General features: G+C 43.3%; 1 long non-coding RNA gene and 1 other non-coding gene across 2 annotated transcripts in view; one reads left to right on the plus strand and one right to left on the minus strand.

The window, feature by feature from the left end:
* The window catches only part of LOC132593737 (uncharacterized), a 148,192-nt gene that overhangs the window by 49,047 nt on the left and 86,745 nt on the right, over positions 1 to 12,400 (minus strand). The window lies entirely within an intron of this gene.
* Positions 11,351 to 11,457, plus strand: LOC115855081 (U6 spliceosomal RNA). The gene has a single exon (XR_004040273.1). It is a non-coding gene; the product is annotated as a U6 spliceosomal RNA (small nuclear RNA).

Below are 12,400 nucleotides of genomic sequence, written 5' to 3' on the forward strand. Positions count from 1 at the left end.
TAGGCCAGAGACTTAACTTTTCTCTCTCTCTTTTTTTTCTATAAAATGGATAGAATAACATCTAACTCCCAGAGTTTTGTGACAATTAAAATAAATGCTGTATGTAAAACTGTCCACAGTGCCTGTCCTGTGGTCGTTCCAATAAATGGCTGCTAATATTTGGACTGCAGCAGGGCAGATTACTGTAGCACAGCTATTGTTTTTAAGTCAGTTAGAAACAATTATCCTAACGCTGGAGCATCTGCTATATTCCAGATAAAGTGAAGGCATTCCCAGACCTATGCCAGGCTATGCCGTCCAGCCCTGCGGCAATTTGAAGCACATCACTTCTGTGTAGGTTTTGGAACGTGTATATATTTTTGAGATTGGACTTTTCTGAACCTTATATTGGGAACTGTCAGTGGGAAACCTTCTGGCATTCAAGGATGTGATCTCCACGATAAGAAAGAGCAAATGAGCCTCTCCAAGACCAACTATTTACCTATTGTTAAGTCCCTGAGGACCTAAGGCCGGTGCTCAGTCAAGGGAGACGAATGAATTCCCAGAGGACCTGATATCATTTAGTCAATTACACCATCAACAGAATACTCTCATTTCATGTTTTGCAAGAAGTCACTGCCCTTGCTTGATTCCCAAAGAATGGTTAATGGTAACTAGCGTCTCAGAGAGTACTAGTACTAGTGGTCCCAAGACTAGTACTTAATAGCTTGATCATGATGTCAAGGATAAAGATGCTCATTGAACCCTCCGGTATCCACCGAACTATTACTGACCCAGCCATCTCTGACCCTAAGGAATTCACCATCTGCATCCCAAAAGTGAATAGTCTGGTGTTTTTTGCTTGCTTATTTACACTGTGGAATCATGTTTATCAAGATCTCTGCACCCTGACTAATCAGTAATTTTTGATCAACTTTTTTATCAAAAAGAGACACAACCAAAGAAAGTCACAGCAGCTCATCTTCACGGCTGAGCTGGCTACCTGTGCAAGAGAAGGGTGGTCCCAAAGTGGTCAGTGAAAGGTTTATAAACACCCTCCCTGAAAGCTTATAATAAATCACATATGGCAAAATCTTTCCTCAAAATATGTGCTTCTTGGGCTTCCCTGGCGGCACAGTGGTTGAGAGTCCGCCTCCCGATGCAGGGGACACGGGTTCGTGCCCCGGTCCGGGAAGATCCCACGTGCCGCGGAGCGGCTGGGTCCGTGAGCCATGGCCGCTGAGCCTGCGCGTCCGGAGCCTGTGCTCCGCAATGGGAGAGGACACAGCAGTGAGAGGCCCGCGCACCGCAAAAAAAAAAAAAAAAAAAATGTGCTTCTGTGGTGGAGCGGGAGCATGGGGCCAGACCCCACGGTGATGAAAGCCATCATTTTTATCTTCCCAGAACTCAAACCTCCACAGTCATCTGAATAGACTTGCAATGACTAGAGGATCCTCTTTGATTTTCACTACTCAGCAGCAACAGCAACACATTCTGAGCATGTAAAGTAGCTCAGCTGAGTTGAACAGCTGAGTCAATGCTTTTCATAAAAAAGCCACTCACAGCCAAAACCAAAGGAATCAATATCGTGACCCATAGTAGCTACGCAGCTGAGGATTCTAAGGCTCATTTAAATACGACTGGGCACAAAAGTGCAACACCTCCCTTGATGGGACTGGGGGGCGATTCACACTTACTTGGGAAGTGAAATAAGTGCTGTTTGTCGTCCTCACGTGAAAGGTTGTGAAACATGCTAGGCTAGAAACTGGTCTGACGTAACCAGACCAGACCAATGGTTACCAGTTGGTAACCATTAGGTTACCAACCAGAAAGGAGAAGGAAATCACTTCTGTCTGTCTGGGCTGGAGAGAAGAAACCTCCTTCGCTGCTCTGTGCCATCTGTGGAAATACACTGAGCACAGACAGCACAGGTCATAAACCCACAGCCCTTGTCTGGGGGAGCAGCATTTCATCGTTTTTCAAACTGCAGGGCTGGGTGTTTTCTGATCTTACAAATCAGTGTAGCCAGGCTGCTCCACATACCTAGTTCTTGTTTATCAAGAGACCTGAACCCGAGCATTGTAAATTCCAGCTGCTTGCAGCCAGAAACCCCATGAGGTTTCGTTTACAGGCTCCTGTGAAGATAGCATTTAAACATAAATGGGCAGTCCTGACATTGTCTCTCATCACTGCCTCCCTATAGGGGAATCTGGTTTGGGGAATGAAGAGACCTTCTTGGAGAAGCTTTGTGATGATCTGTGGGCAGATGCGACACATTGAGGTACCCCTGCATAACGGAATAAATTGCAAGGAGAAAGCTTAAAGGCACAACTTCTATTTCTGGTTCTACATGCTGTTCGCACAAGGACAAGATGCCGATGATAAGTGGTTGGTCCAACTATTAAGAGGAATTACTAATTAAGATGATTGTAAAATATTTATGATTATAAAATAGCTACAGAAAGTTCTAGAAGTTCAAGATAATACTACAAAACTATGCTCTTACTCTAAAATATAAAAGTCTCTCTAAAATATACACTTTCATGTTCCATGTAATTTATTTTATATCCATCTTAAGAGTGTAGGCACCATCTCAGACAAAAATTGGGGAAACAAGCTTGAACTACATGGCTTTAAAAAATACAGAAAATGTGACTGTAAGAAGCTGCTACTCTGGACACACAGGCTTGTCAAGGGAAGGTTCAAATACCTCTGCCTCTACCAAATCCCTGTCCCTTGCGAGGGGCATGGAATAAAGGGTCAGAGCCAAACTCCCCGTGGCTTAGATGATGTCTTTGTAGAATTGGATAAACCTTCTGGAGGGGTCCTTGGAGAGCCTAACATGTAGGCACAACTCTTCAGAAAGCATCAGGATGCTCTCAGGACCTCAGAAGGCAGGGAAGGGGTGTCTTCCAGCTGATATTCTGCCATGGCTCTGGGCACTCAGGGCCTTAGTGCCAGAACATTCTGGAAGGGCTTGGTCCACTTCTGATGTTTCATGTCCCAAGGGATCTATCTGTTGGGAACACTTGAAGAGAGTGTGGTTTTGCTATTGATGCCAAGGAAAAAATGTTCTAGGGTGAAAGTGCTTGCCGTGTGGGTAAATGGGATTTATTTTTGGAGATGTTCAGAGCTGTGTCAATAATAAGCACGTGGGGAATTGAAAACGAAACGTTCTATGCTGTTTGGAATTCATTTGGGCCACGGCCAAAGGAGGATCTTTTGGTTTTCAGGTGAGATACAGTTCTTAGGTTATGATTAATGACCCATGAACATTTTTGTAAAAGCAAGTACTCTTGACGTGTTCTGGAGAAAATCCAATTACAGAAATTTTGTCTCTTCCATTTCCCTCTGGAGGTTAAATGTGGGTATGGTATTCTTTGCCGTTTCTTTCTCTGTGGTCTTAATCTTGAAGATCTTGGAAACTCTCATTTTATTTCTAAATGTTCCTATATAGACCATGTCTAGTTAAGCCTTTTCAGGGGGAAAAGAACTAAATAAATAATTAAAATCAAAGAACATCTTATTAATATTATAGCCAATCTCCACTTCTTTCCATTTACCAACTGGATTCTGTTTGATTTTCTTCAATCAAAAGATCTATATAGTGGGGCTTCCCTGGTGGCGCAGTGGTTGAGAGTCCGCCTGCCGATGCAGGGGACGCGGGTTCGTGCTCCGGTCCGGGAAGATCCCACATGCCACGGAGCGGCTGGGCCCGTGAGCCATGGCCGCTGAGCCTGCGCGTCCGGAGCCTGTGCTCCGCAACGGGAGAGGCCCGTGTACCGCAAAAAAAAAAAAAAAAAAAAAAAAGATCTATATTGTGATAGCTTCTTTCCACGTTATCCCAAGGACAAATTTAAGAAAGGGCTTCTTTTTCTTAGAAGTTGTATTAAATAAACAAGCCACCACCTAAATCCTTTCTAATGCCTCATGTAACCTTTGAAGACTTAGGCTAATTCCTACGTTCAGTTGGATTTCAGAAAACCTGCAACATCGCTGTGTAAAAGCATTTCACTTGCACCGTGGCGAGCGGAGCGCAGTAAGTCTGGACTTTCTGGTATTGCATCGAGCTACTTTATGGTACCACACGTACCGCCTTGCAGAACCTCCCTCCACAGTGTCCATGGAAACCAAGTCCTATTTACTATGCTGTCCTGAACAACAGAACGCTGCAGTGAAGTATGGAATTGAAAATTGCCTTTTCTCTACAAATTGTCACATACCAGAAATTTACAAATGCATTTTATCTTCACTTGGACAAAGAAGGAGTGGCAGCCGGCTGCACAACCCCACCACCAGCCACAACGGAGGCGACAGCCTGGGAGAGCTTAGCAGCCCACGCTGTTTAAAGCTTGGATTGTCAGTTCTTTTTACACTCTCCCTATGAAGCAGGAATGATTATCACACCTCTTTTATAGCTGAGGAAACGGAGGCATTGAGAGGTTAAGTGACTTGCCCGAGGTCATACCATAAGTAAATGGCAGAGCCAGGATTTGAATCCAAGAAAAAGAGAAAAATATCAAATGAAAAATAGCATCTGATAGATTATTGCTTAGTTCAGGATCGGCTTTTATTAATATCTGTTATTGGAAAATTACACTTAAAAATGATCAAATTCCTATTGCCGGCATTCTTTAAGCAAGGATCCGTGGATCCCTGGCAGAATCATAGACAAACTTCAGTTTTATGTAAAAGTAGGTGACATTTGTCCATGGCTGAGCTCAAAAGCATTTATTAAATCTTCAAAAGGATCTGCAACAACACCCCTCCCCCCAGGAATGAGCCTTTACTGGGACCCAATGACCCACTCCATGTACCTTCCCTAAATTCCGCAGCAGAACCAGCCCTTAGCGTTCAGCAAGGCAAGGCTGAGTGAGGTACTCGTTTTCACAGTTTAGTAATTTACCTGAACAGTTGGCTGAGATGTCAGTGAGCCACACAACTGTGCCACGACCACGCTAGTGCATCACTCGCACCAGCCACTGCCACACTTACCCGAGGAAACCGCGCGAGGTTTCTCAACTGTACCAACCCAACGTTTCCATCCAGTCTCATTGGCCTTGCAGTCAGTACAAGTTCCTAACATGGTAAGAGTTTGGTTATCAATGTTGTGCACTTTTATTCTTTGCTTTGTCTGCATGGTTATTTCCATGGAAGCGTGAAGGGCGTAATGGTCAGGTGCCGTTTGAAATCAAACTCCTCCCCAGAGACACTTAAAAGCATTTGGATGTGCTAAATGCCACTGCTGGAGTCGCCAGAGGCAGATGCTACGATGGAGACTGGCAAGCAGGACGTTTACTGGGGATCGTCACCTGGAGGTGGGAGGGCGGGGAAGCAGAATCCAGAAGAAGGAGGCGCCTCTAGAGCTGAGCGAACTCTGGAGGAGCTGTGGCAGCTGGAGGCTGCCTGCCGATAACTGGCCGGCAAGTCCTCCCTCCAGAAGTAATCCAGGTGGTCCCCCTTCATGTCCTCTGCAGTACATGCACCATTAGATCTACTGCTTCATACCAGCTTGAGAAGCAGCTCCTTCAGTGTTCTGGAGGAAGAGGAAGGGTAGCTGCATGAACTGCAGCCCCCGCTGGGACCGCTGGTCTCAGGGCTGCAACTGAATCTCATCCTCTTCCCTCTTCCGCCCTCCATTCTGGACTCCATCACCTTCAACTAGAACTTCTGGTACTCTCGGCGGCTTACCTGATGGCATGACCAAGACTCTCATCCCTGAGAGGCCTCAGCCCCTGGGTCCCACGTACTTCTCAGGCCAGGGCTGTGCACTTGGCCATTTACCATCAAAGCTGCCCAACAGTACAAAAGGGCACCCAAGGGGACCACGGGATGCCAGTGTGTCTCTCTGTGTTCTGCTGTGCAACGGCAGCCCTCCCTCCTCCTGGTGACCAAGGACACGGACGCATCTTCTTGCCTGTTGGCCCCTTGGTACAAGGAGTCTGAAGTGTCCAGGAGGCAGCAGCAGCTTACAATTCAATGGGACACAGGCTGTATCCTCCAGTGGAAATAATCCAGTTTTAAGAGCCAAGCTCTCTAAATTTCTGTAACCTGGAGTTGTGGGAACAGGAAGCACAAATTTCCCGAGCGGCTCACTGGAAGTGATGGTAAGCAGGGCCAACTCTCCTCCATCTGCTTCCCGGGCCCATGTATTCTTCTTGCTGGTGACACAGACGCATTAAGGTCTTTGATGCAAAGTGCACCCTGCGCCCCCATCTCATAGGTGGTCACACGGAGCTGGCACTGCGGCTGTGCTTGCCGGCCTCATCCTGCCGGCGGCTTCTGGACACTCAGCATGAGAGAGTTCGGTGATGCCAGGCCGACTCTAGCTCACGGGGGGACGACATTCTGTAACCACTGTACTTATAATTCCCACTTCCCTCCACTTCTCAGACGGCTGAAAACTGCGCCTACCAGATGCCCTACGTAGGCTCTGGCAAATCACCCCACCTCACCTGACAATCTCTAACTCTCAAAGTCTTGGCTCTTCCAAAACCAAAGACCGAGAGAAGGACAAGAACAAACAAACAAAAACTCTATCCCTGATTATTTCTTCTTCTTCTAGTAAATGCTATTTTAAAATAGTACAAAAGTTGTCACTCTGAGGTGAGCTGAAGAAAAAGGCTGTATTTAGAAAGATTCTTACCAAGAGTGCTTGTTGAAGAAGGGGCTATTTTTTTTTTTCTGATGACAAATGTAGGCTTTCCCACATGGTGGCAGGGTTTTTTGTTTTTGTTTTTGTTTTTTCGGTACGCGGGCCTCTCACTGTTGTGGCCTCTCCCGTTGCGGAGCACAGGCTCCGGACGCGCAGGCCCAGCGGCCATGGCTCACGGGTCCAACCGCTCCGCGGCACGTGGGATCTTCCCAGACCGGGGCACGAACCCGTGTCCCTGCATCGGCAGGCGGACTCTCAACCACTGCGCCACCAGGGAAGCCCTGGCAGGTTTTATAGTGCCTCGCATTGGACCCAGAACTTCATTCATGTTTTAAAATCTGTGTTTACAAATACCCGTCAGACCTCAGCATGAAGCCAGGTGGGCATCAGCAGTGAGGTGATGACTGGAAGTCTGGGAATGAGGCACCTCACAAACGTGTGGAGAGAACCATGAATTCGCAATTTCGATTGCAAGCTGATTTTGTCTCCTCCATGACCCCGTATAATTGTAATCTTCTCTTTCCCAACTGAGACAAATTGCGGGTATCGGTGCTTTTAACCAAGGGGGAAACAAAATGTACAAGACCGCCTTTTTTCCTTCAACAACACAATCCTTACTAGTTTGAAAGGATAGTAAAGTAATCTGAAGGTCTCATGCCAGGTAACAAATGAACATGGCAATTCAGTAGCTCACTGTTGAGACACTGTTAGGGTTGAAACGTTTCTTATCTTAGTTCTTTATGGTTGTGTGATTGTGATAATGGAAAACAGACAGTAAAAACAGCTCCTTGGCCAGCTCCCTTTTCGGGCAAGAAAGAGATTGAATCAAAGGGATGTATGACCTGGAAAGCAAGTCTGGGCACTAACAGCAGACAGTGGTCATAGTGTATATCCCAACCCCACATTCTAATGACACTAATTAGACTCTGGACACTATATTTCAACTAAAGACATAATTCCAATTTAAGCCGTTCTTACTCTGCCTAGTTTCAAGAACTATGTGATGTACTTTATGGTACAGCTGATTATGAATCTCCGTAGAAAATGTCATAGCAGAAGGCTGATTAAATCTGCAACCTCTGAAAGTTCTGGAAAATGAACTTCACATGTGAGCTCAAGGGTATACGGGTCAACTATACATCTTCCTGTAGCTAATATTTATATTTTAAGTAAACTTACAAAAACGTATAATAAATAATTGGGCAATTCAACGTTTATAGAGTAATTTACTTGGGGTGTCTCTAAAGGCAGAAAAATGAACATTTCTTTTGTGCATCAATAATTAAATAAGCCAAAGCAATTAGTTACACAGAAAATTAACCATAAATTTACCTCTTAAATGTGGTGAAGTATGAGCAAGGGTCTTCTTTAGAAAGAATGAATATATTGGCTACTCTGTTTCAACAGAATTCAAAATACCAATATATTATTATCCAACTATACAAATAAAAGTTAGTTAGTTGGTTATGCAAAATCCACTGACTCCTTTAAAAAGCATCTAACATTTTCTTACTTATTGGAAATATTCAACTACACTTTCACTTTCCCTATAGAACAATTTTAAATGTACATGGGGAGTATCTCAAAAGAATCATAACTATAAAGACCAAAGCTTCAGGACTTCGCTAGCAGTCCAGTGGTTAAGACTTCACCTTCCAATGCAGGGGTGCGGGTTCGATCCCTGGTTGGGGAGCTAAGACCCCACGTGTCTCGTGGCCAAAAAATCAAAACATAAAACAGAAGCAGTGTTGTAACAAATTTGATAAAAACTTTAAAAAAATCGTCCACATAAAAACAAAAAAACCTTAAAAAAAAAGAAAAAACCAAAGCTTCCATTTTCTTTAGGATCATTATTCCTCTGGAAATGTTATCAGACTAAATAAACCAGTACTAAAAAAACATGACTTGGTTAGGAAAAGCAAAGCAATGGAATCTATATTCCTATCTCAAGAATTTTTGTCTGCTAAACTTTTAAGATGATCAGTTCCAATTTCATTTAGACAGTCAGTTCTGATTTTATAAAGGGTTCTCAAATTTGCATCTAGAGTCATGATTTAAGTAAGATTATTACTTGCATCCCTGAAATTGATTGATATTGGATATTACATGAAGAAGAGTGAGGAACTTGATAAACATCTATAAACAATAGCATCGAGAATAGCAACATTTGTAGATTTAAAAAATACTCATGAAAAATACAAGAGACAATAAACACACGTATGAGAAAATATACTCAGAAATAGAAAGACCACCTTGGACTTTCAGTAACTCCGCGTTAGCTGTTAAAACTCTTTCCAAGTCAAAGGGAGTCTAGACATGCCTGTCCCCTAACCCCGCTCTGTGGCACGCTAAGTCAAGCCACTCAGTCTCCCCTCCTCAATTCCCTCATCTTGAGGATGGGGATGACAGCACTTACCGCTGATAGTTTTTCTAAGGATATCCTAAGCAAAGGGCTTGGCCCAGAGGGAGTGCTCAATAAATTGTAGGTATTATGATCAGAAACTAAAGTAGAAAGCTGAATTGAAAAGACAATGTCCTTTTAACCCTTGAACTAATGTGTTTTAAATTTACAAACGACAAGAAGTAAACATGGCAAACTGGACTGTGTACTGTTATTTGTAACTTTGGAGTGTATGTCTCCAAATTTGTTCAAAAAGCTAATAATATCACAACCTAAATGGGTAAAAAGGACATATTTTAGCAGTGAATCTGTTAAGAGTAGTGAGACATCTTAGAGTTTACCTATTTCTGTTCCAAGTCTATATCCAGCTGAAGAACTCGAGACCCAAAGAAGTGGAGTGATTTGCCCAGAGAACTCATGGTGGAGCCAGGATGTGGAGCTTATGTCTAGACTTTCAGCTCAACACTAGCACCATCTAGCCCACCTTCCCTTTCATGTTCACCTAAATCAGCCAACACAAAAATCTTCACACTTCCTTTTATTACATATACAGGCAGACCGCGGGGCCTTTGCAGGTTTGGTTCCAGACCACTGCAGTAAAGAGAGTCACAGGTTTTTTGTTTTCCCAGGGCACGTAAAAGCTCTGTCTACACTATACTGTAGTCTGTTCAGTGTGCAAATGCCTTAATTAAAAAATACTTCATGGCTAAAACATGCTAACCATCCTCTGAGCCTTCAGCCAGTCTAAATCTTTTTGCAACAGTAACATCAAAGATCACTGATCACAGATCACCATAGCAAATATAACAATGAAAAAGTCTGAAATATTGCAAGAATTACTAAAATGTGACACAGAGACATGAACTGAGCAAATGCTGTTGGAAAAAATGGCGCCAATAAACCTAATGCAGGGTTGCCACAAACAATTTGTAAAAAAATGCAATAAAGTGAAGCACGATAAACAAGAAAAAAAAAATCTCCTCTGTTGTCTTCGGCCACTAGTAAATTACATCCTATTGCAGGTTTCATTATTGATTACCATGACGACTCTCCAGCCTTTTCTCACAACTACTCTTTTCACTCCCATCGCGGTTGAAAATGAAGTACAATACCCATGTTGCACACTTTTTTTCTCGGCACTCAGCTGGGGTACTTTTCCAGCTGCCCTGGGTCAATGGACTCTTACCCAGTGGAATATGATGTGTTCCACTTCCACGCCTAGCACATAAAGTCTTCCTACTCCCAATTCTTATTGTTTTCTATTCACTGACTAAATGGAGACAATTCAGAGGACCTAAAAGTGGGTGGAGCCTTAGATAGAAGGAGACTGGGTCCTGAGTGACGACATGGGGCACAACATGTCACATCTCCCTTCCTCCCGTCCCCTACTGAGCGGCATTGGATTGTGACATGAGTAAGAAATAAAAGTTCTTGGTTAAGTCTTTGAGATTTGGGGTTGCTTGTATAGTAGTTAGCCAACAGTTACTAATACTTTTTATACTCCAAATATTTTCACAATAGCATATCTGTTTGCTCATTTCCCAAGAACAAGATGGGAGAGTCTTCTAGAATCAAAACTTCTTTCAGTTACCTTTTGAAATAGAAAGAAGAGTTGAACAAAGACTAAAATAAATAGACATCATTACCATAAATTTGTCAATATCTATTAAAATTTTACCCTGATAATTTCTTACTATTTGACCTAATGATTTCAATTTGTGGGCTCCACATATAGAAACAAATATTTCAGTACTTATGGACACATGTACAAAGAATTTTTTTCAGTGTTGTTTCCAGTGGTTTAAAAAAAAGCCACCCCCCCCCACCAAAAAAAAAACCAACTAGCACACCTTAATCTCTATTAGTAGAAGAGTGATTGAATATACTATGACACACCTCTGTCCTTAAAAAAATGTTCCTCAGCTATTCAAAAGAATGAATTGGATCTATGATTATTGACTAGAAATAATATCCATATTATTTCTGCTAAGTCAAAAGGCAAAGATTGATTTAATGTGTCTCATGTTATCTCATTCTGTAAAATCAAAGACAGAAAACAAAATTCTTACATTTGGGCATCTGCAGAAAGAAATGGAGTAAAGATGGTGTGGAATAAAATTCATATTTTACGGCAAGACAAGAAAATTTAAACAGAAGAATTTTTCTCTGTCCTCTGGCCTCTTCTCTCCCTCCAACTATGCATTATGTATCTGCATTATACATCAACCAAACCTCCTCCATCGGCAGAAATAACCTGCTCAACTGCAACGTTCTCCCAGCATCAACAGGACAACTCCTTAAAACATAACAGTCCTGTGCCAGCTTCGGCAGCACATATACTAAAATTGGAACGATACAGAGGAGATTGGCATGGCTCCTGTGCAAGGATGACACGCAAATTCACGGAGAGTTCCATATTTTTAGCAGCACTATTCACAATAGCCAAGATACGGAAACAACCTAAGTATCCATCAACAGATGAATGGATAAAGAAGATGGGGAACACATATACAATGGAATATTAGCCACAGAAAATAACGAAATAATGCCATTTGCAGCCACATGGATGCAACTAAAGATTATCATACTAAATGAAGTCAGAAAGAAAAAGACAAATACCATAAGATATCGCTTATATGTGGAATCTAAAATACGGCAGGGACTCCCCTGGTGGCACAGTGGTTGAGAGTCCGCCTGCCGATGCAGGGGACGCGGGTTCGTGTCCGGGTCCGGGAAGATCCCACATGCCGCGGAGCGGCTGGGCCCGTGAGCCAGGGCCGCTGAGCCTGCGCGTCTGGAGCCTGTGCTCCGCAACGGGGGAGGCCACAGCGGTAAGAGGCCCACGTACTGCAAAAAAAAAAAAAAAAAATCTGCCTGCCAACGCAGGGGACACGGGTTTGAGCTCTGATCTGGAACAATCCCACATGTCACGGAGCAACTAAGCCCGTGCGCCGCAAGTACTGAGCCTGTGCTCTAGAGCCCACGAGCCACAACTACTGAGGCCACGTGCCACAACTACTGAAGCCCACGCGCCTAGAGCCCATGCTCCCAACAAGAGAAGCCACCGCAATGAGAAGCCTGTGCACTGCAACCAAAAATTGCAGCCAAAAATAAATATATAAATAAATTTATTTTAAAAAATAAATAAATAAAATATGGCACAAATGAACCTACCTACAAAACAGAAACAGACTCACAGATATAGAGAACAGACTTGTGGTTGACAAGGGGGAGGGAGATGGGGGAGGGAAGGACTGGGAGTGTGTGATTAGCAGACGTAAACTATTATACATAGAATGGATCAACAACAAGGTCCTACTGTATAGTACAGGGAACTATATTCAATGTCCTGTGATAAACCATAA

The sequence above is a fragment of the Globicephala melas genome, chromosome 17 (assembly GCF_963455315.2).
Source record: "Globicephala melas chromosome 17, mGloMel1.2, whole genome shotgun sequence".
NCBI lineage: Eukaryota > Metazoa > Chordata > Mammalia > Artiodactyla > Delphinidae > Globicephala > Globicephala melas.